Here is a 23,474-nt window from a genome sequence, read left to right as displayed (position 1 = left end):
CAGGTATCAGCAGGAAGAACAAAAAGGGGAAGCACCACAACTCCTTTCTGCTTAAACCCGCAACACAGCTATTCAGAAACACATTAGTGGGATATGTTATAGTGATTTTTTTTCCTCAGATCATTTGTTCTTGCCTGTTGGAAATAGCTTATTCTCTGAGATTAAAACTATCTACTCTACAATGATAGCTGCAATTGGGATTTTCAGCTGGCAAACTAACCAGAGATTTCTGAAACTGAGTTTTCAAATGCTTGTAAAGCAATATTGTATTCTGTGATTGTTTTACAGGGACTATAAAGGAAGTTCTAGAGACAGCAAGCGAGGAACGTGCAAAGAAAAATAACAGCATCCTCACTGAAAAGTGTATTTGAGAAGTCTTCTATTTTAGCAAGGCAGAAATAAAATCTATTCTAGAGATGTTATCAAGGAAGCAAAATTGAGAATAAATTCATAAATATAATGTGATAAGAAGAGAGAGGAAGTGGCAATAATGATGATAATGAAAACAGAAAGAGAGCAGAGAAATCTAGGAAACTTTTTTAAAGTATCTGGTTACTGTGTCAGTTGCTAGCTTCAGAATTGCTAGGTGGATGAATTGAGATAGCCGTAAGAACGCAACAGAGTATGCTTGTATGCAATATAGCACCATGCCACAAAAAATCAGGAGGAGGATTTGGTGCAGCAACTAAACAACTGCTACCATACCCCATGACCAGCATACAGATGTGCACCTTGCATGCGAGAGGCTGGCAATCCCATAGTCGCAAATTCTCCTCCCTGATGTACTCCCACACATTGTGTTTGTGTATAAATAGTGCATGTCATTGACATTTGTCCCACTGTGAAGGACTTCTGCTGACTCTATCAAGACGCTTTTCAGTCTCAGCAATACATCTCAAATCTTTTCTCCTTATAGATGTGACAGGTCAATGTTTCTTCTCAACAAGAAGTTTGTAATCATGCAGACTTCTTTGTCTCTATTTTTGGCGTGAATCTTCACTTTCCTACTTCTTGGTTTTCCTTCTGCCTGCAGATCATTTCTGCCTGCAGATCATTTCTGCCTTCTGTTTTTTCAACATTGGATTTACTTTCTGGCCTCTGATTCCAAGATGCCTCCGTTGTGCATCTTCTTCTGGTTGTGCGGAACTGAAAGCTTTTTTTTTTTTTTTAATCCACCCTACTGTTGCTTTTTTTTTTCTTTTTTCCTTCTCACTGCTGTTCTGAAAGGCACAGAGCAAACTCTGTTCCTCAAAAGAACTTCTTCACTGTACAGACCATTCCTCCTCACTGCTGTCTTCAGCTTACGTTACACCTCATGAGTGCCCAGCTGCTGCTGAAAGGCTCGATCCATTGTTTGCAAGTGCATGGTCTTGTTCCTTCTCTTCTGCAACCTCTGTCACTCATCTGACTCCATTGTTAACTGTTTCAGGAATTAATCAGAAAACTATCTTTTTTTAAAAGCCTCCTGATTTAGCTTGCTCACTGGCTAACACCCAGGGTCACATGTATACAAGACTGGGCACAAATCAGCTGAGGGTGAGAGGTGGAAGGGACCAACCTTTTCAATGACACCTACATGTTAAGACTTCCTAGTAGTAACATGAAGTTTCTATTTCAGGGGGGAGTGAGATCAGACCACCGAGATGATTTAAGAGTGCAGTGTCACCAAAGGGATGGTCCTGTTCCTCCCAGACGAATGGTTTCAACTCTTCCTTTGTGCTCACTCCTGATACTTTTATGACCTTAGGGTGAATCTATTCAGTTCACTATTCTGGCAGAAAACTGTCAAGGAAAACAATAGAATTAGTTCCATGTTGGGTTAGTGAACTGAGTCACTCACTGAGGAAAACCCCAGTAGTCTGGCTCCTCCATAGGAGAAGCAGGGAGAGCAGCCTGCTCCTTTGGGGAGCAGCAAGCTTTTAGGTTGACTCACACGCCCCATCGAACTGCACCCTTAGTCACTTCCAGGGGATCTGCTCTAAAGACACGCCTGCTCGGCAGGCGCCTGTGAATCCTTTCTTGTCCTTGTGACATTTCTCCTCTCTTTTCTGTCACCCAGGCACATCCCCATCTGTGATTCTCTTTGTTTGCATCTGAAAAGCGTTGGATCGTTTCTTCTTGTGGGTTATTCAGGGTCAAACCCCGAATCCATTCGCACTCGCTGGAGGTTAACACACATCCCACGCTTCCGGAATCCTGTCACCAGCAGGACTTCAACTTTTTTGTCTTACCAGCTGTAACCTTGGACACAATTCTGTTCTTCCCTTGACGGTAAACAAAAACAATCAAACACTCCTTCAACAAATAGTTCTGTGAGCTGCAGAAATAAGTTGTGATTTCCTCTGGGTTTCTTTATTCTTTTTCTTTTTTAAATTAGACTTATTAAGACCCGGAGTAAAGCTTTTCTCTGTTGGTGGGACATGAATAACAAGCCTTCCTTTGAGGATTTTTTGGTGTCTAATACCTCAATACCGTAACTTTCCTCTCCAGGAGGGCACGGGCAAGATTCCTCTCCTTCATTCCTCTACTACACTTCAAGAAACATGTATTTTGGACGTCTAACTTTCACCGTGACCCTCTCTCTCCTATTCCCATGCCGGTTCTTTTGTCCACCAGGGTCCCTGCAGCCCAGCTGGGTGCTTGGCCAGGGTTTTTGTCCAAGCCTTTTTGCCCAGCTCAGGCAGGCAGAGCTCTGGCATGCACCGGGACAATTCCAGGAACAGGTCGCCGCGGCGCCCCGCCGGCTGGAACAGCCCAGGTCATTCAAAAGCGAGACGGACAAGGTGGCCCTAAGAAATCCCAACACTTGGCAAAAACGCAGCCCCCTTTGGCCGGCACATGGTGGGGAGCTGAGGGGCTCTGCGCCACCCCAGCCCTCCCCGCCAGCGGGGAGCAGCGGTAGGCGGGGGTGGGGGGGGAGGCAGCGCCGGGCAGACCGGCCCCCGCCGCCCGGCCAGGCCCTCCCGGCACCGCGGCGGGTGCCTCTGCGCCTCCCAAACGGACCCGGGTCTCTTCGCCTGGCCGCTACCGACCCAAGCCAGGGGAGCCGCCCGCTCAGGAGGCGGCCGTGTCGGGGCGGCGGGAGCCCGGCACCCCTCGCCCCGGCTGCTCCACGGAGAGGGCCCCACGCAGCCACAGAGCTGAAAGCCGGGAGCGTTCAGCCGCGGGCAGCCCGTCCGACTCTGACCGAAGCAGCGGTAAGTTGCTTCTAAGGCGGGCCGTCCGCCGCCGCCCGGGACGGGGGCGAGTGGTGGCACCGCTTCCCGCGGCCGCCTTCGGGCTGGTCCGCCCAGCGACAAGCGCCTCCCGCTGTGGAGAGACCCCCCTCGCCCGGTCCCGCTGTCCGGGCCGCGGCAGGGGGCCGGTTGCCGGGCGACGAAGCGGCCCCTCCCCCGCGGCAGGGCTGGGCCATGAGGTAATGGCCGCCGGGGGGCGGGGGGAGCGCTGCGACGAGCGAGTCAGTGGCCTCCGTGGGGGCGCCGCTGGCAGTCCCCTTCCCGCTGTCCCCCCAGCGGCGGTGGCGGCGGGCGGTGCCGCATTCCCTTAGGTGTCCCCGCCGCCCCGCCTGCCGAGGAGGTCCCGTAGCCCGGGTAAAGGCGAGTGGAGGAACCCCAGGGAGAGCAACCGGTAGCCGCCGCACGTGCGCCGCCGCCGCCCGCCCGGCGGGAGGGGCTTGCAGGCGTCCGCGGGCGCCGTTGGAGAGCGGGGAGCTACAGCGGCGGCCCGGGCGGAGAGACCGGGAACGGAGGGCACATGAGGCGCGGGCAGGAGGAGAGAGAAGCCGCCGCAGCAGCAGCAGCTCTCCGGCCGCAGCACCCCGCACGCCGCGGCCCCTCAGCGGCGTGGGCCGAGGGTGAGCCGTGAGGGGAGAAGCAGCCCGGAGGTGGCCGCCGCCGGCAGCGAGGCTCCCCCGGCCTGCGGGGGGAGCGGCGCCGCCGCCCGCGCCCCGCTGCCTGGGGAGCCCGGAGCCGGGTGAGTGCGCGGCGGGGCGGGTAGAGGTGCGGGTAACTGAACGACCGGGGGCGGGAGGGACACACACGACACGGGGGACACCAGCGCGGCGGCCTTCGGCTCCGCATGCCCTCAGGTGAGCGAGCGGATGCGGGAGGCGAGGGGTCCGGGCGCCGCAGCGTGGTGTTGGGAGCGGGGGGGGCGAGGCCTGCTTCGTTCGCCGGGGAGAGAAACGGGGGCAGCGGCTCCTCCTCCTCCGGCCCCCGCAGGCCGGTGGCAGCGGGGCGACCTTCACAGCCCGCTTGGTCCGGGGCGGGCGGAGCGCCCGGGCCTTGGTGCCCCTGCTCTTTTGTCCCTTCTGCCCCCCCCCCAAAGGAAGCAGGCAGTTTGGTGTCATTGTTTACCGAAGGTCAAGAATCGCTTGCAGAATTTGGCCTGTGAATTATTTACAGGTAAACTGCTGATGTTGTCAGTTGGAAGGACCTCCCCTGCTTATAGAGATATTTTTCCTAGCCGTTCGGGGGCACATGCAGGTATTAACTTGGTTTCTTCAGTGTCAGGGGTTATGGATAGCTTTTGGCAGTATACCTCTGTTTAAAAGTGACTAAAATATTCCATCGTGGTTTTTTCTGCAAATTTGAAATCTTAGTGTCTGCTTTGGTTTGCAGCTGACGGTTTTGAACTTCATGTTTGGATGAGCTTATTTTCATGTAAAATTGGGGAAAAGTAGGAAATGTCCAAAATATAGAACATCTCTTAAAGGGTGGGAGTCCAGCCTTCTTTTTCTCCCTTGCTTGGACTTTGGGAGAAGTCTCCCTGTGGACACTTTTCTCTGCCTTGCAATCCATAACCTTATTTGAACCTTTCAGTCCAGCGAGATTAAATCATGAGTGTAATGGTTTTTGCAATCGGGAGAGCAACAGCAAAAAAAAAAAAAAAGCCAACCTAAAACAAAAACCAAAACAAACAACAGTTATGATGACCGGTTTGCCATATGTGCATGCTTTACTGCTGTGAATTATACAGTTTCATGTACCGTAAGTAACACCCTGGCTTCTGACTATGCTGGAACTGAACCGTGTTTAAATGTGGTTGCTCCTAGTAGGGCTCTTCTGGAGTTTCTGGAAGAAACCTGGAGGAAGGAGCGTTGTCCCCCCAGCCCAGGAGACATATTCATAAAGCTGTGCCTTGTTTGAGGCACTGTAACCTGTTCTAATTGAGCCAGAGCAACCTATGATGATAACAGATAAGAAAATTATTTCAGAAGCACGTAAGACAATTATATTAAGCCATGATTATAGCTGTTACTTCTGTTTTTCAATGAGCATCATTATAAGGGAGGAAATAGATAGGGGTAAAAATCCTAATGGAAGGCAAGAGTTTTCAGCCTTTAATGTGAGCTAGGGAGTTAAGCGAAGACCAGACAGCTGTACATGTGGATAGAATTTAAACGTCTGTTGAAGTAAAACAAAAGTTTCTGTCAGTTGCATGAATGAACTCCCACTTGCCAGTGGATTTAACTGCATGGTACACGACAGTAGTGGAAACAAGTAGTCTCCCTGGATCTAATGCAAAAAAAAAAGACCCATACCAAACAAAAATCTGGTAGTTCATAACTGAGCTTGGTGCCTGTTGTAGAGCACTGGGAAGCACACCAGTATGCTGAGGAAGCATTAATGTGATTAGGCACATACATTTATATGTATGTTCCACATTCGATATGTGTATACATAAGATCTCAGTGAAATCTGAGGCTGTTGCTGCAACTTTTGAGCACCTGACTCATTTAAGCCAGAGTCCTGACTAATGAAGCAGTATCAGCATGTGACCTGCAAGTTTTGCCATGTATATTAATGGATGTTAACTTGGCACTGTATCAGTTTGTGGAATGCAGGTGAGAGCTGGTGGGAGTAAGTGAACTTGCATGTTCCAGAGAGCAAGATCAGATGGAAAAGACTTGACTGGAAGTGTTTGGAACTCCCGTTGTTCCTCTCTGCTGCAGCTCATATCTGAGCTCCTTGCTGCTTCACACATTCTGTCTCCTGTAACAGATTACCAGCTGCTTTTGTAGAAGTAATTTGATCCTAACCTTTCCGTGTCCTCTGAGGATTTTCTTTTGAGTTTTGAAATATTCTAGCCAATCTACTTTGGGATAGAAGAATGTGATTAGTATTATAGAAATGAGTGCAGGTTAAATATTTTTTCTTCTAAATGTGTACTTGATCAATACTGTTGTTTCTTACTGTTGTCACTGTATAAATATGAAATTAGTACTAGGAAAAATGCTGTTTCCCCCTGTATCTGCTAGGATAGCCAGTAAGCTGAATGCAAGATATTTTTTTTTTCTGGTAGTTCAGTAGAACGAATTCTTAGAATGAGTGTTATTGAGGCAGCATCTGCAATATCAAAAGGCAAGAAGTGAAACAAACCTTTCACAGAATCACAGAATGGTAGGGGCTGGACGGGACCTCTGGAGATCACCTAGTCCAAGCCCCTGCCAGAGCAGGTTACACAGGAACGCGTCCAGGTGGGTTTTGAATGTCTCCAGAGATGGAGACTCCACCACCTCTCTGGGCAGCCTGTTCCAGTGCTCTGCCACCCTCAAAGTAAAGAAGTTCTTCCTCATGTTTAAGTGGAACCTCCTATGCTCAAATTTGTGCCCGTTACCTCTTGTCCTGTTGCCAGGCACCACTGAAAAGAGCCTGGCCCCATCCTCCTGACACCCACCCTTTAAGTATTTATAAGCATTGATAAGATCCCCCCTTAGCTGTCTTTTTTCCAGACTGAAGAGACCCAAGTTCCTCAGCCTTTCTTCATAAGAGAGGTGTTCCAGTCCCCTAATCATCTTGGTAGCCCTTTGCTGCACCCTATCCAGCAGTTCCCTGTCCTTCTTGAACCGGGGAGCCTAGAACCGTTTCTAAAAGCTGTACATGTTTTTATTCTTAACAATTTCCTATGTTACTTATCCTCGGGAGAGGGGAGATCATAAGGGGGAAGGCAATGTATGAGTTACGTTTGTTTGAAATTTGTTTCTTTTCAAAGTCTTTAAAACAACTTTCTTTGATTTCCAGATTTTGGGGTGGTTTAGTGCTCCTGCTGCTAGGATCAGAAGTAATGTTTGTTGGGATATCATTTGTTTTGTGTTGTCTGGATGTTGTACCTTATGGGTGATATTCAGGTCAAGGTTAGTGAAGTGTTTCTTGTTAGTTTCCAACAAACTGGTGTGTTCTTTGTTTCAAATTTTGAAACAGATATGTTTCCCCCTGCCCCAGTAATGACTGTTCTGTTTGCAAAAATGGGTGCCTCCTCTAATAAGCCTCCAATATTAGGCCAGGTACTTCACTGGTGTAACTTTTTGAATAACCCCATTTTAACTCTTACAAAACTGTCAATTGATTTCGTGCGCTGCCTATTTCACAATACTCCCATACCAATGCAAGAACAGACAGGCCAGAATGACGTGAGAAGTCTCGATAACTAGAATATGGAATTAGGAGCTGTGTTTTAGCCTGTTGGTCAGAGAACTATTGTTGATAGGTAGGCCGTTAGAACTGGTTCTGTTGTCATTTGAACTATCCATGTCTGCAGATATGCACTGCAGTTCTGCCTCTGTAGGAAGCTTAGTGATGCCACCAAGATTTAAGGAATAAATACATTTAAATTGCATGTAAAATGACCAAAGGCATACTGGCATCTTCCTGTGTGATGATCATATTGTTCCTTGTTTCTGCTGTGAATGAGATTGTCACTCGTGTGTTGCATAAGGGCTATTAAAAGGAATAGATTCCAGTAGCTACTGCACACCAAGTGGCTTTCAGAGTTATCACAAAAATGTAGTAAATAGGAGAAATGCTCTCTACTCACTAAATAACAGCTATTGCATCTCAGTTGTAGGCAGCTCACTTAATGTACGAAGCTGTGTAATGTTGGAACTGTAAAACTGGTTTGTGATCTACTGTGCCTGTGCTGTAAAGGTATGTTTCAGAGTTACATTTGTATCGTTAAAACTCCATGAGCAATGCCATTGCCTCCTTGGAATGCTGCACTTGTATGGAGGCCTCAGTTTTGTGGACTCAGTTTGTTGTGGGATCAGGCTACTGGGAGAGATAAAAATCTTGAGAATTAACTTCCTGTTAATGTAGACTTTCCAAGATACCAGTTGGTGTCCGATTCAAAGCCTTCCTGCTTACTTTGTGGTTTGACTAAGGTAGCTGTGTGAGCGTACAAGCACTCTTATTTTACTTCGTAGTGAATAATGTGCTCTTTTCCTAAATAAATTTCAGGAGTTCACTGCTAACATTCTGGGTCTGAAACTGTCCTTTATTTGAACTTTGATTCATCAATACTTCTCTTTTTATTTGAGCCATTGATTACAGTGCAAAAAGTCATGCTATATAGTCATCCTACTTATGGCTGTCCAGCTAAGAGGCTTATTGATAGCACAAACAGATTAGCTCAGAGATAATTCTTAGATTCAATTATGTTGGCAGATTTGCTTTAGTTAAATCCGTTAGTGACTGTACTGGAGTCGATTCTTTGCCTTATCTTATAGCTTCTCTGAACAGGATTGTCTAACCTTGCAGTCCATTAGATGTTGTAAACCCAAACGATGCTGCTGTTCTTTAACTGTCATATTTCCTTGTGGGTTTGGTTTTTTTTGTTAGTTTGTTTGTTTTTAAGTATGCTAATGGATTAATGTATATTAGAGCCCTGTTGCCTTTGCTTTCATTTATAGCAGAAGTTCAGAACACTGTAGCAATCAGAGAAATAGAAAAGAAGGAAGGAAATGCGATGAGAGTCTGGTTTAAAAGCTCTTGCAAAGTTTCGTTATTGGCTTGTCCTCTGCCTGTGGATTGTCTTTTTTATCCTCTTCCATATTATGGTGCTGGGAATCAACTCTGTGACTTAGCCAAGAGCTGTTTTTAAGGTTAATTTTCAATCACATTGTCCGTCCTCTGGGCAGCTGAGCAGCTGTTAGCCGTGAGGCAAAGGAAGCAATAGGAGTAAGAGGCTGAGGTTTTGGTGTCGGGGGAAAGTCTTCAATGTGCATAAGCTGATTTTGAAACTGCTACACTCTAAGCTCTGATATAACCAACACCAGTTGTGTGTTGGTCGATGAGATGCTAATGCTGAGGCAGACAATAACCTGCTATGCACTTGTGTGCTTAGGGAATATTCTTGACTCCCAGCACCTGTATGAACAGAAGAGAAATACTGAGTAGTTGATGTTCTTAGGATATACGTAGACATTGTCCTTTATGATGCAAAATGAGAATATACTTAAGAATAAATTTGAATATTTTCATTACGCTAAATTTCCGTTCAGTCTGCATTTGCGTGCTCTTTCCTGAGCAAGATGTCCACAAATTACAGTCTCTATTGTGAATAATGTAATCCTAAAAACTTAATGGGTAAAACGGTATGACTTTAGATTTATAAAGTAATGTGAACTAACCTTAGGGGGAAAATTAAAAAAAGACTGTTTTCCTTCTCCCTTCTTCACTATTTGTTCTTAGCAGACTTCTTTGGAAAGGCTTTCCCGTTTAAAAACTCGCAGAAAATCAGCAGTGCTTTTTTTTCTTTAGGTTTTGTAAAATCAGTAGGTAAATGTTTTTCTTTATAGATCATAAGACCAGAAAGAACAACTGAATGATCTAGTTTTATTATTGAAACTATGAGCTTACGGCTCCATCCTGAAGTGTTTTGATCCAAGTTAAGGCTCCTATATGTGTTTGTAATCATCTAGGTATTTATGTTGGGGGTTTTTCTTTTTCTTTTTTTTTTTTTTTTATCTTTTCTTATAGGTTGTGTTCTGAAGGATTTGGAAAGTAGAAGCGAGAGGTTTTATTAAGACAGTCACTTTTTTTTACCCCACTGCTTTTAATTTGTGAATCTCCTACAACTTTGCAGGAGGTCTGTAAGTACCTTTAAGTCTTTTGTGTAGTAAAGCATGTAAAAAATATTTCCTTGGTTTCTTTTTGCAGACACTTTAAGGAAATCAGTGAACAGCAAGATGAAAATGACTGGTGTAGAGAGAAAGTGCAAAGAAGAGAAATATAAAGTGATTAAGAGTTACTTTTCTGGGATTTTATAGGCAATGTGTTGTAAAAGAACAAAGTCAACTTTATGGTCCTGTGTGAAGGTAGGAGGTCTGTGGAAGGTGTGCCACTTTGCATTTGCTGGATCGCAGCATGGTTGAGGTTGGAAGTGATTTCTGGAGGTCATATGCTCAAGCAGGGCCACCTACAGCTGGTTGCCCAGCATGGTGTCCAGACATCTTCTGAATATCTCCAAGGATGGAGACTCCACAACCACCACAGCTGGCAACCTGCGCCAGTGCTCGGTCACCGTCACAGTGAAAAAGGGGGAACCTCCTGTGTTTCAATTGGTGCCCATTGCCTCGGGTCCTGTCGCTGGGCCCCATTGGGAAGAGCCTGGCTCCATCCCCTGTGTGGCCTCCCTTCAGGTATTTATACAGATTGATGAGATCCCCTGAGCCTTCTCTTCTCCAGGCTGAACAGTCCCAACTCTCTCAGCCTTTCCTCATAGGAGAGATGCTCTGGTCCCCTGATCATCTTCATGGCCCTTTGCTGGACTCTCTCCAGTGTGTCCATGTCTCTCTTACACTGGGAAACCCAGAACTGGACACAGTACCCCGGGTGTGGCCTCACCAGTGCTGAGTAGAGGGGGAGGATCACCTCTCTCGTTTCCCACCTGTCTTAGAGCTGTTAAAGGAAAAACATAAGAACCGCACTCCCCCTGCCCCCATGCAACAATTCCAGTGCTTCAAACAAAACATGGAAAAACTGCTTATCGTTAGTTTTCAATGAAGTTTAAAATAATGCTGAGTTGGCTTGTCCCATCTTTTAATAGAAACCAAAGTTTAGGAAAATGTTCATACAGTGGAAACATTTATAGCCTAGAGAGGAAAGATACATTGTAATAGTTACATGCACCTCTTTGAGGACATTAGTTGATTACTGTAAATTGAAACCAATCAGTGCACCCTGTATTGTATGTTCACATAAATTCTCCTTTTTAAAGGCAGATGCTGGTAATGTCATATTGGACTTTCATTTCATACAAGTCAGGACTCTGCATGAATTATGGTCTGACAGCAGCCACAATTTGGGGTCCTGGAGAATACTGAAGTGCAGTTTTGTTTGAAGAGAGCAGTATTTTTAAAATATTATGTCGATATCTGCTGTTTGTGGGAAATGGACACTTCGACACTTAACTGTCCTCTGTAATGTTTGCATAAGTGGAGCCTGTATTACTAACAACATTGCCTGTCCCAGAAAGCCTGGCTTCACCTACGCATTTGCATGCTTTGCAAGGGGGCACCGTCCACTCCTCTGCAGTAAGCAGAAACCTTGCGGTTCAAATTCATGCTAACCTATTGCCCAAGTGGTACCTATAAAATGAGCCAAACCGAAAGATATTGGAGCAATGTCAAAGTCCTTAGACTGTCCTTTAAACCCGTCTCGATCCGAATTTCTTTCTCTGCTGCTGTGACTGATCATACTAGCTGTGTTTCTCGAGGAGGTAGGCAATGTTGATGTAAAGTGATGATGAGGAAATCAATCTTTCTGGTATTATGGTTTCTTACTATAGATCTTCTCCTGTAGTCACAAATTACACTGCCTTCAGAAAGGAATGGTAGACTTCTGTTTTGTTGTGGTAATACTACGGTAATGATCACTTCCAGGAATTTATGGTGGGGGTGAAGATTAGTGTTTACTAAAAACATTACCTTCTTTGAGGCTTTGGTCCTGTAATGAATTCTGCAAACCTGCATGTGTGAAGGTCATAGCAAGATCAGCCCTTCATGGCTCTGTTTCCTGAGGGTTATGTCATCTTGTCAGGCGGTAGGTAAGCATATTATGGTTTGACCCAGGGACTTGGGGCTGATCTGAGAGCCATAAATCTCCAGTATAAAGCAATCTGAACTGAAAGTGCTGCTTCTGATTGTCTGAAATGTTTATAACCTTTGATTACTCTTGTATTTGTTCTCTAGAGTTTTACTCCATAATGGCTTTCTCAAAAAACTGCTTTTGCAAGACATCCAAAGCCGTTAGAATTAAAAGACTGAGAAGCATTAGATACTGCGCTTATCTGGGAGAATACGATCTTGTCCTGAAGTCCAAAGTGATGTCTACTGTCATGCTATTGGATGTGTGTTATCCTATCATTTTTCTGTAGTGAACATTGAGTTCTCCATGACAGTGACTAGTAGTGCTTTTATCTACTAGATGAGATTTCATTTAAGAACTGTTGTACCTCAGGCAAATACAACTTTCTTAAACACTTTGCCCTTTTACATTGTAAAACCTACAACGTAAACTTGTAACGAACTGATTTTGTTTAAGCATTCAGGAGAAACTAAAATCAGTCTTCTCTTACTTTGCAAAGGATGGAGGCGGTCAGCAAGATCAAAACATTTGACCGAGGAAATTCAGGTATTGGTGCCAATACTAGAATTACATCTGGTTCTTGTGAATCTCTGTTAAAAGCCTATCAGTCTCTTAGGATCAGTGGATTGGCACACTCTGTGGTATTAGCTGTTTAGGACCTGATAGGGTAGAGTATCTGAATGAGGCAGCCTCCTCAATAGACATGAGTGGTGCACCTGCAGTTTTTTTACTTACAGTACTAAGGTTGGTAGTGTACACTACTAATTCTCCTACAACCGAAAAATTCCAGGTGGGCCAGAAGACTCTCCTTTCTCTGAAGAGTGTATGATTTGCTCAAGTAATTTTGAGTGCATTTAAATTAATTAAATGCATGTCTGGCAGACAGGTTGTTCAGGGTAAAGTGGTGCTAGTATTACAGTAGTGATTTTAGTGAAATTTCTATATTCTTTTTGACTTCAGTAAAACTGATGGACTATTAAGCTAACCATGGTGTACTGCTTTGAAAAAGATTAGTGTTCAAAATGGGAGTCTGGGATTTTCACACGCTGGGAACACAGCACACCCAAGACACAGTGCCATCTCGCTTTGCTCATTGATGACTTACCTAGAAAAGTCAGTCTTGGAGCTTCTTGAGCCTGACTTACTAACTTCCCCCCTCCAAGAGTAAACACTGTACCTGTTTTGTAGCATTTATCAACTTTCAGAGGATACCTGCTGTATGTTAACATAAAGGAAGAAAAATGGAAAGTTTTGTTATTAACGTCCTACTGTACTGTTATACTGCATGGGAGGAAAGAGAGGCGGGAAATAAGATTTTTTTCACTTGAAATGCCTGGATAGGAATCTTTTTTTTTGTTTGTTCACATGGATATTGCTGTCTTTTTTAAAAAAAAAGAAATTTAGATAACTTTTTGTGGAGTGAGTAATGTATTAAAAGCTAGGGATGTATGTACAAAAGCTTTTGTATGTAAAGGCAAGTGTAGTTCAAAGGGAATAAACATAGAAATAACAATTCATAGTAGATACCTAACTAATGAAAAGCTTCTCAGCCCTGGTGGAGCAGGCAGATTGATGCCACTGCACTTTGGGTATGGATGCTGAATATATCTCCTAAAAGCAGTGTGGTTTTCTAAAATTTGCCATTCATGATTTTATTATGATCTTATTTCATTCATTGAGGGATATTTTGCATCTTATTCCTGTTCCCAAATTATTGCTGATGATACCTGATGGCAGGAAATATATGTTAATGATATGACCTTAAATGATATACACAGAGAAGTTGTGGATAGGCCATCATTGGCAGTGTTCAAGGTCAGGTTGGACAGGTCTTTGAGCAACCTGATCTAGTCAAAGATGTCCCTGCCCATATCAGGGTGTTGAACTAGTTGATCTGTAAAGGTCCAGTCCAACCTAAACCACTGCGATTCTATGAAGTGTGGCCTTTCTACCGACTGACTAAATAGATTGCTCCTTGAATTTGTAGATCTAGCACAGCTGCTCTTCCAGCAGGTATGAATTCAACAAGAATAAAAAAAGTCTCTTGGGTCTTCAGTTGCCAGTCAATTTCTCAACTTCAGTTTCATATGAGTATTGAATTGACCTGGGTAAATTGCAACTGAAACATCATCTCTTTGTATGTCCAGAAGAGGCCATTGCTGTCAAGCCTTTGGTTAATACTAGTGTAGGTTCTGTAAATTCTGTCTCTGAGCATTCATGTAGTGGTTTCCCTCACTGCTGTGGTGCCATGGGTAAGCACACGCAGCTGTTAATGGAAATATTGATGATTTGAGTCCCATCAGGGATTGCTGTTCTCATGGCAATGAATATTTGAATATCCTCAAAGCTGCAGATAAAAGATGGGAAGTGGCTGCCTAAAACTGGGTGACAAGTAAAGCCAACAGAGTGCCTTGGTTTAGCGGTTTGACTCTTAAAAATGTGGTTTCCTGGCAAGTAACTGAAGCTGCAGAAGAGGGCAGTCTTCCTTCCCCATCCTCACCCCTCCCTCATGCACTGCTTCTTGTATGGGCATGCTGTGCCCAGCTCAGAGAGCTGATCTAGCTGAAAACTACCTTTTACCACCCTCTGTGTGCTCTCTCGTATCCTCCATCCCCTTGGCTTAGCCTTTCAACTCGATTGCATTCCTGGTCACGTTGACGTGGAGTGGTACAAGCACTGATGTCTGTATGAGGAAAAAGGAATGATGAGAATATATGGCTTCAGGGTAGGTGGGTGGTAGGGTGAGGGTGTGCTTTCAGGGCAGCCTACACTAATATTAGCTAGAGGTGACCGGGAAAGCCTGTGCCTGAAGGCCGTGCTTTTGCAGCCAGATTAGCCTGGTCTCACAGGTGACCATCTCTGATGGGAACGGTCTACCTTGTCACCAGCTATGTGTTGTACTGCTTTGTCCACAGATCTCATGCTGAATGTTGCCCAACGGGGAAATGAGCCAGGGAGGCAAATTGGAGAAGGACATTTTGAAAAATTATTTTTACTACTTTGGTTTTAGTTTTTTGACAGTTTGTATTTCTCAGGGAGTTAGATGAATGTTAGAGATGGCACAAAGACAAGGCAGGAGTGCGCAGGCAAGGCCAATTTGTGTTTAGTTTGCTTTAGGTGTATAATGCCCCACCTTGTATTTAACATGTTAAGTTATATAGCTCTCTTTAAAAATGAGAGTTAATGTTATCAAAATTGGATTATTTGCTAGTTGTGTGGGTTTGTTTGTTTTTTTTAATAAAAGAAAGTAGCAAACCTCATTTTAGTAATCTTGGTTAGCAAGATTGCATGGGGAAGACTGAATACCCTGTCCTGTTTCTGTTATCTGAAATGGTAAATGAGCACTAATTACCTCATCAAGAAGGCTGAGAGGAAATTCCTAAATGCACCTAGCAGCAAGCCTATTGTTTTGATCCTATGACCAGCGGGGATAACTTGAAGATTAAGACACGATATAATATTGTAGCAGGAGAAATGAGTAAGAGGAAATAGGAGGGGCTGTATAGCCAGGAAAATGATCAGCTTATAACATAACTTGTTATAGCAGATGTAATGCTGTGTTCTCCTGTTTGTTTGTCAGACCTTTCTCTGGAAAAGATAAGATAAGCAAGGAGTCGTTATAACGTGGGCAATAACTTTTTTTTTTTATTTAGCAAACTTTTAGATTGAATAACTAAAGAATACTTTAAATTCCAGAAGTCAGTAAGGCATGAAATTCAGGGTTTCAGCCTGTTCTGGCTCTGATTTGAATCCGAAATGGGTAATTAATTTCTCTTCTGAATGGGAATTAGTGGTTCTGATTGCCCTGATTTCTAACTGGCAACTGTTGTTTTGTGATAGAGAATTTATAGGACAGTTGTGTGGCAACTTGGAGTTGAGTATACATGAAGCTAAAGCATAGACTTTGGGGGGGACTGGTTTGAACGCTGCATTGTTCAATAATATTGTCAGTTACCACTGGAGGAGTGAAAGGATTGAACTCTTGGGATCTCAGAACATTAAGTCATTGAACGTCTTAGGGAAACAGTTGCAAGCATCTTTTATGAATTCTGACATTTTGGCTTATCTTCTCTACTTTTTCACCCTGCTTTTTTTTTTCTTTTTTCTTTCTTTTTTTTTTAACCATACTGTTTCTCTGGCTTTGTTTTGTATGACAAGTGTTACAGATTTTCCTTTATCCCCTCAGTTAAGGGCAAGGGCTCAAAGAGGGAAATTGGCAATCTGCTTTTCTTTACAGGGAATCGGTTAATGGTTTGTAAAGTTCTTGGTAGCAAATAGTTACACAGAGGCATTTGAAAGAGAGAAATTAACAAACAAGGTCAAATGGTCAATTTACACTCTAGAACAGCAAACAAGACTTGAATCACAATGGTGGAACAGGTTGTTATTTATTTCTTTTTGTGTGAAGATCACCCTTAGTGTGCCTGAAGTGAAAAAGGTGGAGCAGGAGAAAGGATTATAGTAATAGGGTAGGTGTGTTTTGAGGGGGGAGGAGTAGAATTTGGAAGGATCCATTGCATTACAAGACATGGTGTTTGGTCCAAATGGCTAATATTTTGTATTGTGGGCCCGTATTGACCTCTGGGCTTCTCTGCTTTTTAATTAAAAAAAACAAAAATCCCAAATTACTATTGTTGGATACAGTAGTGCATCTGACTGAATATAGTTACTGTATACAGTACCCCAGCTGTGGAGGTAGAAGAGTCTGGAATCCTTGACACCTCAAACGTGTCTCTGAATTACAGTCTCTTGGATCTTGTGTGCTGCTGCAGTATGTAGACCATGTCAAAATGTCAGCAGCTGCTTCCACGCTTGCAATGCTGACAATATGACCTTCAGGTTAAGAGATCTCCACTGACATGAGTTCTGCCCAGTGTGTGTGTGTTTTACACTGTATGGAGCTTTTGTAGCTGCATACTTCCAAAAGACCAGGAAGCAAATGAGAGCATGAAACAACTCTTTCTTCTGCACTTGCAAAAGGCTCTCCACTTTTTCATTGTACCCTGGGGGATAATACTTTGTGCTAAAGTACGTGTGCAGCTTAATGAGAAGAAGGCACGAAAAGGAGCAAATGTGTTTCTTGGCAGCACTGACACTATCTTTGGAGCAGTTCGCATTTGCACCTGGAAGGGTAGCTTTGCAAATGGGGGAGTTTGCTTGGGAAATAGTGCAAACAGTAGGGCAAGGTTAGTCTGTTAACTTGTCTCAGCTCAGTGTTTGTAAATGCAACTGAGCATAGTGATGCTGTCTTGGGTATTTTGTCCAAGTTTTCCCTTTTCCCTCTTATCAAAAGAGCATGCCCAACTCAAAAATCAGTACCAAGTTGCAATAACACAAGCATGCTATCCACTTCTGTTAACTATCGCTTTGATATTTCCTCAAGACAGAGGGATATCAACTGGCACAAGAATCAGACATAGTGAAATAGCTGATTATTCCATGGTGCGTGCTTCTGGGGTTTGTTACTCTTTAAGCTAAGTTTAGCCAAGTGACTTTCACTGGAATCTATCACTTCTTTATATAAAGTGCTCAGATGGTGTGAATCAAACTGTAACTCTCAATATTAAGGCTGTGTAAGGGGACTGTCTTGCTAACCAAGCTTAATTGTGGTTTTGAAGGCCTCTAGGCTACTCTGTGGCTGCATATGTCAGTGATTTGATGTTATTTATGAGCTTTGTGATAAGTTTATAATGTTAAAACAGCTCCCCCATTCACCCCCAATCTTCTGCAGGCTGTGTTGCAGCAGTACTGTCAGAGACATATGGGAATCGGGCCAAGCAGGAATTATTACAGGTTGTGGTAACTGTGTCTATCAATGACTGTACTTTGCAGTTATACAATGTTTGCATTGTGTCTGCCTCTGTTGTCTAATGTATTCATTTGTCTTGCACTCCAGCCTGTAGTTTCCTCAATAGCAAAATACAAGTTCTGTCAGGACAGCTGCTTAATAAGGCACATGTTGAAACACTCAGGAAGGGAAAACTGTTTTCTGGATAAATTACAAATCGCTGAGAGGAAGGACATAGCATGGGCTAGAAAGCATGTGGGTTAAGATTCCTGGCCTTTTCCCAATCAATAGCTTGATCTTGTAAGCAGAGTAAGGCTGAGTACTTGTATATTGTAGGCAGATATTATTGTATTGAATTAAATAGTGCAACTGCAGCACTAGGTAACTGCGTCATAGACAGCTAAGGTCCGTCTCTTTGAAGTGTGGAAGTATCAACCCACTTAGAAGGATGCCTTCTCTGCTTTCTGTCTCATGAGACTTGGAGCTACAGCATGTGGCACCAGAGAGAAGGGGAAAAGGAGTTTGGGCCTGTAGCAAGTAAGGAAACAAAATCTGGAGACATGAGTAGTTATGCGCCCACTCTGAGCCAGCAGTTGTGAGCTGACTTGTGCAGGAGAACTTTGTTAGTTCTGCATATTGTTTGTGCCTTTGAGAGATTATGCTTGCTTTGTGAACGATGGTCTCTTCTGCCAAGTTGAAGGGCATCATGTGTCTTATTTGTAGTTACTGTATCTGTTACACAACCAACAGCACAGCAACAGAAGACTTCTTTAATGTGTCTGATGTAAAATTTATTTTTAAAAAGCAGTGTAATTTATTATTGGTGCCAGCCCAGATCTTTGCCATGGTCAACACTTGTGACACAGCTGTTGCTGCCATTGCATAGTTAGCTCCCCAGTTGCAGTTTAAGGTGGGAATTAAGTGGTTTTGCTTTATTTGCACTGTCAGAAGTCTGCTGCATGACCATGTACATACAGCCTTCTGTAGGCAGCTGTCTTGTACAATTTTTGGTATTGTTAAGAATTCATGATCAAACTGGGATTGTTTGAGGCCCTATCTTTTCTTTCTATAGATGCTCTTCTGCTGCAGGTTTGTTTCTCCTTTGACCTAGTTCTTGCTGATGTTGCAATTTTGGTTGAAAAAGTGTGAGAGTTTGCCTAGTTTCTTAAAATATACTTTTTTCATAGCGAAGTTAGAAATAAGAGCATGTGTGTAGTTTAATAGCCCAATCGTGAGACTCAAGGAAAAAATGCTACCTAAAATGTATCTTGATAGCTCTGAGAAAAGTTACAGATCAGATAGAGGGCTAGCAGAGGATTAAGGCACATAACTGATGCATGACTGTAAGTATGTTTGTCATAGCCAGACTGATTACTGTAACTGGGCTGATCTTGTGTATTAGCCTTTCTCAGACTTCAGTGCTTTTGTATAAAACTAAAAAGTAACTTGTTCTGTATTTTCTCTTCTCTTTCCCTTTGTTGTTCAATGATGTGGTGCAAATTAAGAAAGATTATCTGCTAAATGGCTCTTATTTTAAAGTGGGCCAACATTGTTGGACAGTGTGGGAATTTACAAAGTGTTGTCTTTTATCTGCTTTTGGGTTTTTGTCCCCTCTCTCCCTCATGGGCAATGAGAAGGAAAACATTCTTTGATGAGGATGTTAGTGTCACATATTGGTGTTTTATAGTAGACTGATTATAATGGTCTGTTCTTGGGATTTGGAGCTCAGTATTCAGTCTGTTGTTACTGTGGATACAGTAATTTGCTAAAGTAGCTACCCGTCGTGCTTTGCCAGAGACTAAACTTGGCTGTGGAATGCTTGCCTCTCCTGCCTGTGCTAGTGACGGTCAGGTCTAGCCTTTCATGAGTGCACCTGCACACATTATATTAAATAATAAACTGAACTCATGCCTGTTGACTGCTGGAAGCTACCTACGTTCTTGTGTAGATGAAAGAGTAAAGAAGACAGAGAGTGGACTGAAATGTAATGAGAGGCTCAGGCACCTCACCCCACCTAAACATTGTTTTCTTTGTTCCCACCTTCACAGGGTCCATCATATTGTTTTGTTAGTCACATCCTTTGGGCTTGGGAAATCTCTATTAATGCCCAATGCTGACTCTGTGTGAATTAAAACATAGTTCCATTTCCCGAATTGTTCTTCTGCCTTCCTTTTTTTTTTTTTTTTTTTTCCTCTTTGAAATAAAGATTTTCTCCTCTACAAACCAGCTTTTAAACATGTTTTAAAAGAAAGTGGGTAGAAACAGTTATTTGTCAGTATACTAAATGGTCAGGAATAGAAGATTGTCCACGAGTTTAGCATGGGGGGAAAAAACCAAAAAAACGAACACCTCTGCAATACAGTTAAGTGCAGTTAAATCTAACCCTGGATCACTGAGACTTGTGGTTATTTTCTTGAGTAGCTTCATTTTGTGGAATAGGGAGCGCTCTGCTAAACTGGAATTTAATGAAAAGTAGCATGGGGAAATCCTATGGAAACAGTGACTGCTGAACTGCTTGAAATGAAACTTGCTTTCTGTGTTGGTTCTTTTGTGAAATGCAAATCGAGTTGAGAATGAATGAATGTGGCCAACCTTTGAGTGTTTCTGTGCTTTGCCTGGGTTGGGGGCAAGTGTCAGGAGTGGTCACATGAGCCTGTGCTGAGATCATTAGACTGGGGACACCAGCTGTGCTATTATTAGGGGTTTTAAAGTCTGTGGCAGATGTTCTTAGGCTCTCTTCCAGCCCCCACATATGGTGCAGTGGAGTACATGGAAAAAGAAACGTCCGACAAATTGTTTTTCCATGCAACAGATTTCCCTCCCCCTCTCCCCCCATGCAACTGGGCAAGATATTTTATGTTAACTTGCATGTATCAAAACCCAATTTGGACTACTTGAAATTGAAGAATGAAAAAAGTGATCATATAAGAATAAATACAAGTGCTTTGTTTGGAAAGTATGAATTCGAGTGCTAGCTAGGACTCAAGTCTGTAGGTGCACATGTTCTGACATTCATGTATTTGTTTTCTATTTTCTTTGACACTGCTATTTAGACAGGGCCCTTGTTATATTAATTTTTGTGTATATATATATATAAAAATATATAATGTAAAGCTGCTCCTGCAAGATTTTAAGTGTATGTGATGAGACATATCATGAGATGTAATGCGACATATCATGAGATGTAATGCACACAGAGCGAAGAGGTATTAATAATGTGGTGATTAAAATCTGTAAACAGAACTACTGCTCATTCTATTATGGTGATATAGCATATAGCACAAAGAAAAGCATGTTTTTTCTTTCTTTTTGTCATAGTAGGAAAAGAGTAGGTATGTCTTGTTTTGAATATGTAATATGTCCCCTCTGGAAGTCAGTTAACCAGTTTAAATAGCCTTGAAATATAAATCACAAGCTGCTTAGTATTCTGTGGACTTCTAATAGGCTCCGAGTTGTACAAAATGCAAAAGGGAGGTATCTACCAGGAAGATGCAAAACTGACTAAATGGCAAACCAGAGGTACATGAAGAGCTGAAGACTGTGAACTATTTATAATAAGTAACAACTATGTCTCTGTATTTCTTGTGCTATGTTTTTTTTAACCATGTAAGCATGTTGTTGCTAAGCAGAACAACGAATGTTTAAACAATTCCCGGTGCATCATCTTTTCCTTTCTCTCATTAAAGTTTGTGGTGTTTTTTGAGCTAAACCAGCTGAGACGCTGCATGAGTTGCCCTGTGCTAAGTACAAAGGGTAGAAAATGTAACACTTGATAAGTTTTCATATGTCCATCTCTCAGCTTCCTAACTTAAATCAGACAGCTCTATCATACAGAGCTTTTTAGTATGATTAAAGAGAACAGTACCCAAAATAAATAATCTGTTATGCAATTCTTATTGTGGTTCTCATGCTTTCCCCATGCATTCTCTCTGTGCATGTTTCTTTCTGGATGTTACAGGTACAGACCATAAAATCGATCAGAAATCTGAATACTCGTTTTCTGTCATTATTTTATCTGACACCGAAAAACCAATGCTGTTGACCTAAAGGGTTTCTTTTTCTTGTTAAGTCAGTGAACTGAGATTTTAGTCAAGTGCTAGGACCCACTTTTAGGTGCATATTTCTGGCAAGAGATACATCTCTAGATCTAGTCTGAATGTGATTCCCTCTTTTGATGTACCCAACCCCAAACTGTTAACCTTTATACTTTTCAGTAATGGTGTTGTTTTAAACCACCGGAGACCCAGATATTTCTTCAGGCTGTTCCTACAATATGATGTAAAAGAACTAAGTGCCTCCACTTAGTGCAGTGCAGAGCGCTGTGGGGTGTGACCCCAGAAGTCTTTGGTGGCTCGTGTGGATGAGTACCGTCTTACGGCTTATACCCAGTCATTTGAGAGTACTGCTTGTATGATTGTACCCCAAGTAAATAAGCTGGTCTGTACACTGAAACCCGGATGTCTATTAGTCAGGTTGACAGCAGCTAGGAATCAATTGTTACTTGAATAAGATTGTGACAGTCCACACAGTCACATAGTTCCTATGAAAAGAACAATGTCTTCTGTGTTACTGAGATTACAGTGCAGGACCCAGAGAAAATTTAAGAGGATTAGTCGCAGCATGTTGCATTAAGCCTGACTGCTTAATCAGAAGGATTTTTTCCCAAAGATTATTTTGTTGGTGAAACTGAGAAAATCGGGATCTTGATGAGATCCAAGGGCTTGCTCTGAAGGCTTGGAGCAAGCAAAGGCCTAACATGCTAACGTGACTGGTTAGAACGTGTTTTTCCCGGGTAAGAGATGAACTGTTGTGCTTGCATGATGGGAGGTGGTAAATGTGCTTCTGGTGATATGCTTTCCTTGATAGGTGGCAGTTCTTGTTTGAGTAGAATCCAGTATTTATATAGCTTCTTACAGTATCAACAGCCTTTTGACTAGAAAATAATTGCTTGGATTAAAGTGGTTGAGTCTTGTACTGAGAGTATTAAGCCCCAGTCAGTTCCTTTCCAGTTCTGTTTTTTAGCAACCTGTCCAATTTCCTATGCGTGAGGTGGGAGGAGAGGAGAAGAGGATTTGTTATAAACACGTTTCAGAAATGCGTTTTCCTCTCTCGAGAATGTGCTAGAGGAAGCAGTTGTGCTTGTTAAATCTTCCAAGATTCTCTGCAACTCCAGTGATGCATCAGTGATGCTGGTTCACACACCTCTTTTGGCAGAAAACACTTCCATGCAATGGGTTCAAGTTAAACAGTTGCCAGTTAGGTTTTAATTTCTCTGTAACTCTAGAATGCTTTAGACATGCAGATTCATATGTGGGTGTGTATCTTTGTGGATAGATGGATCAGCCCTTGACAGATGAAAATCTCATCCTCTCACTGAACATATGTTCTAAATCTCTCCTGTGAGGATATACGGGAGCCTACTAGCCAATTTCATTCCCTCTTCAGCCTTAATCAATATATTGTAAATAGCGTGGGAACTGCCATGTTAGGGGCATGTGTTTGTTTATTTTCTGAAGGTTCATTTTGTTAATTGACAGGTTGGTAGATTAATGCACACTCCTGCTCCTTGGGACACTTTTTTTTTGTTGATATCTTACAGTACTGAGCATGTTATTACTTCAAGTCAGCAATAAAAAGAGAAACTTAGTTGTGCTCTAAATAAGTGAAACTCTGAAGAAGCAGATCTCCCACTTTCTCTCCCTCCTCCTAGATTAAAATTAGATCTGCTGGCCCAACAGGAAGGGTCTTACATTTCTTGCTCATTTTCCAACTGTCAAGCAGAGCATGTAGTCATGCTGAACAAAGCAGCAGCATTCCTGGAT

At 42.9% G+C, this 23,474-nt stretch overlaps 1 protein-coding gene across 1 annotated transcript in view; it reads left to right on the top strand.

The window, feature by feature from the left end:
* Positions 1-3,765: 3,765 nt before the first annotated feature.
* The window catches only part of TRAK1 (trafficking kinesin protein 1), a 134,874-nt gene continuing 115,165 nt past the window's right edge, over positions 3,766-23,474 (top strand). Inside the window, exon 1 of the mRNA XM_054190304.1 lies at positions 3,766-3,972. The gene's annotated coding sequence lies outside the window, so the exon portion shown is untranslated. The remainder of the gene's footprint in view (positions 3,973-23,474) is intronic.

Source organism: Rissa tridactyla, chromosome 2 (genome assembly GCF_028500815.1).
Source record: "Rissa tridactyla isolate bRisTri1 chromosome 2, bRisTri1.patW.cur.20221130, whole genome shotgun sequence".
NCBI classification, from domain to species: Eukaryota; Metazoa; Chordata; class Aves; order Charadriiformes; family Laridae; genus Rissa; species Rissa tridactyla.
This window is presented reverse-complemented; position numbering and strand designations above follow the sequence as displayed.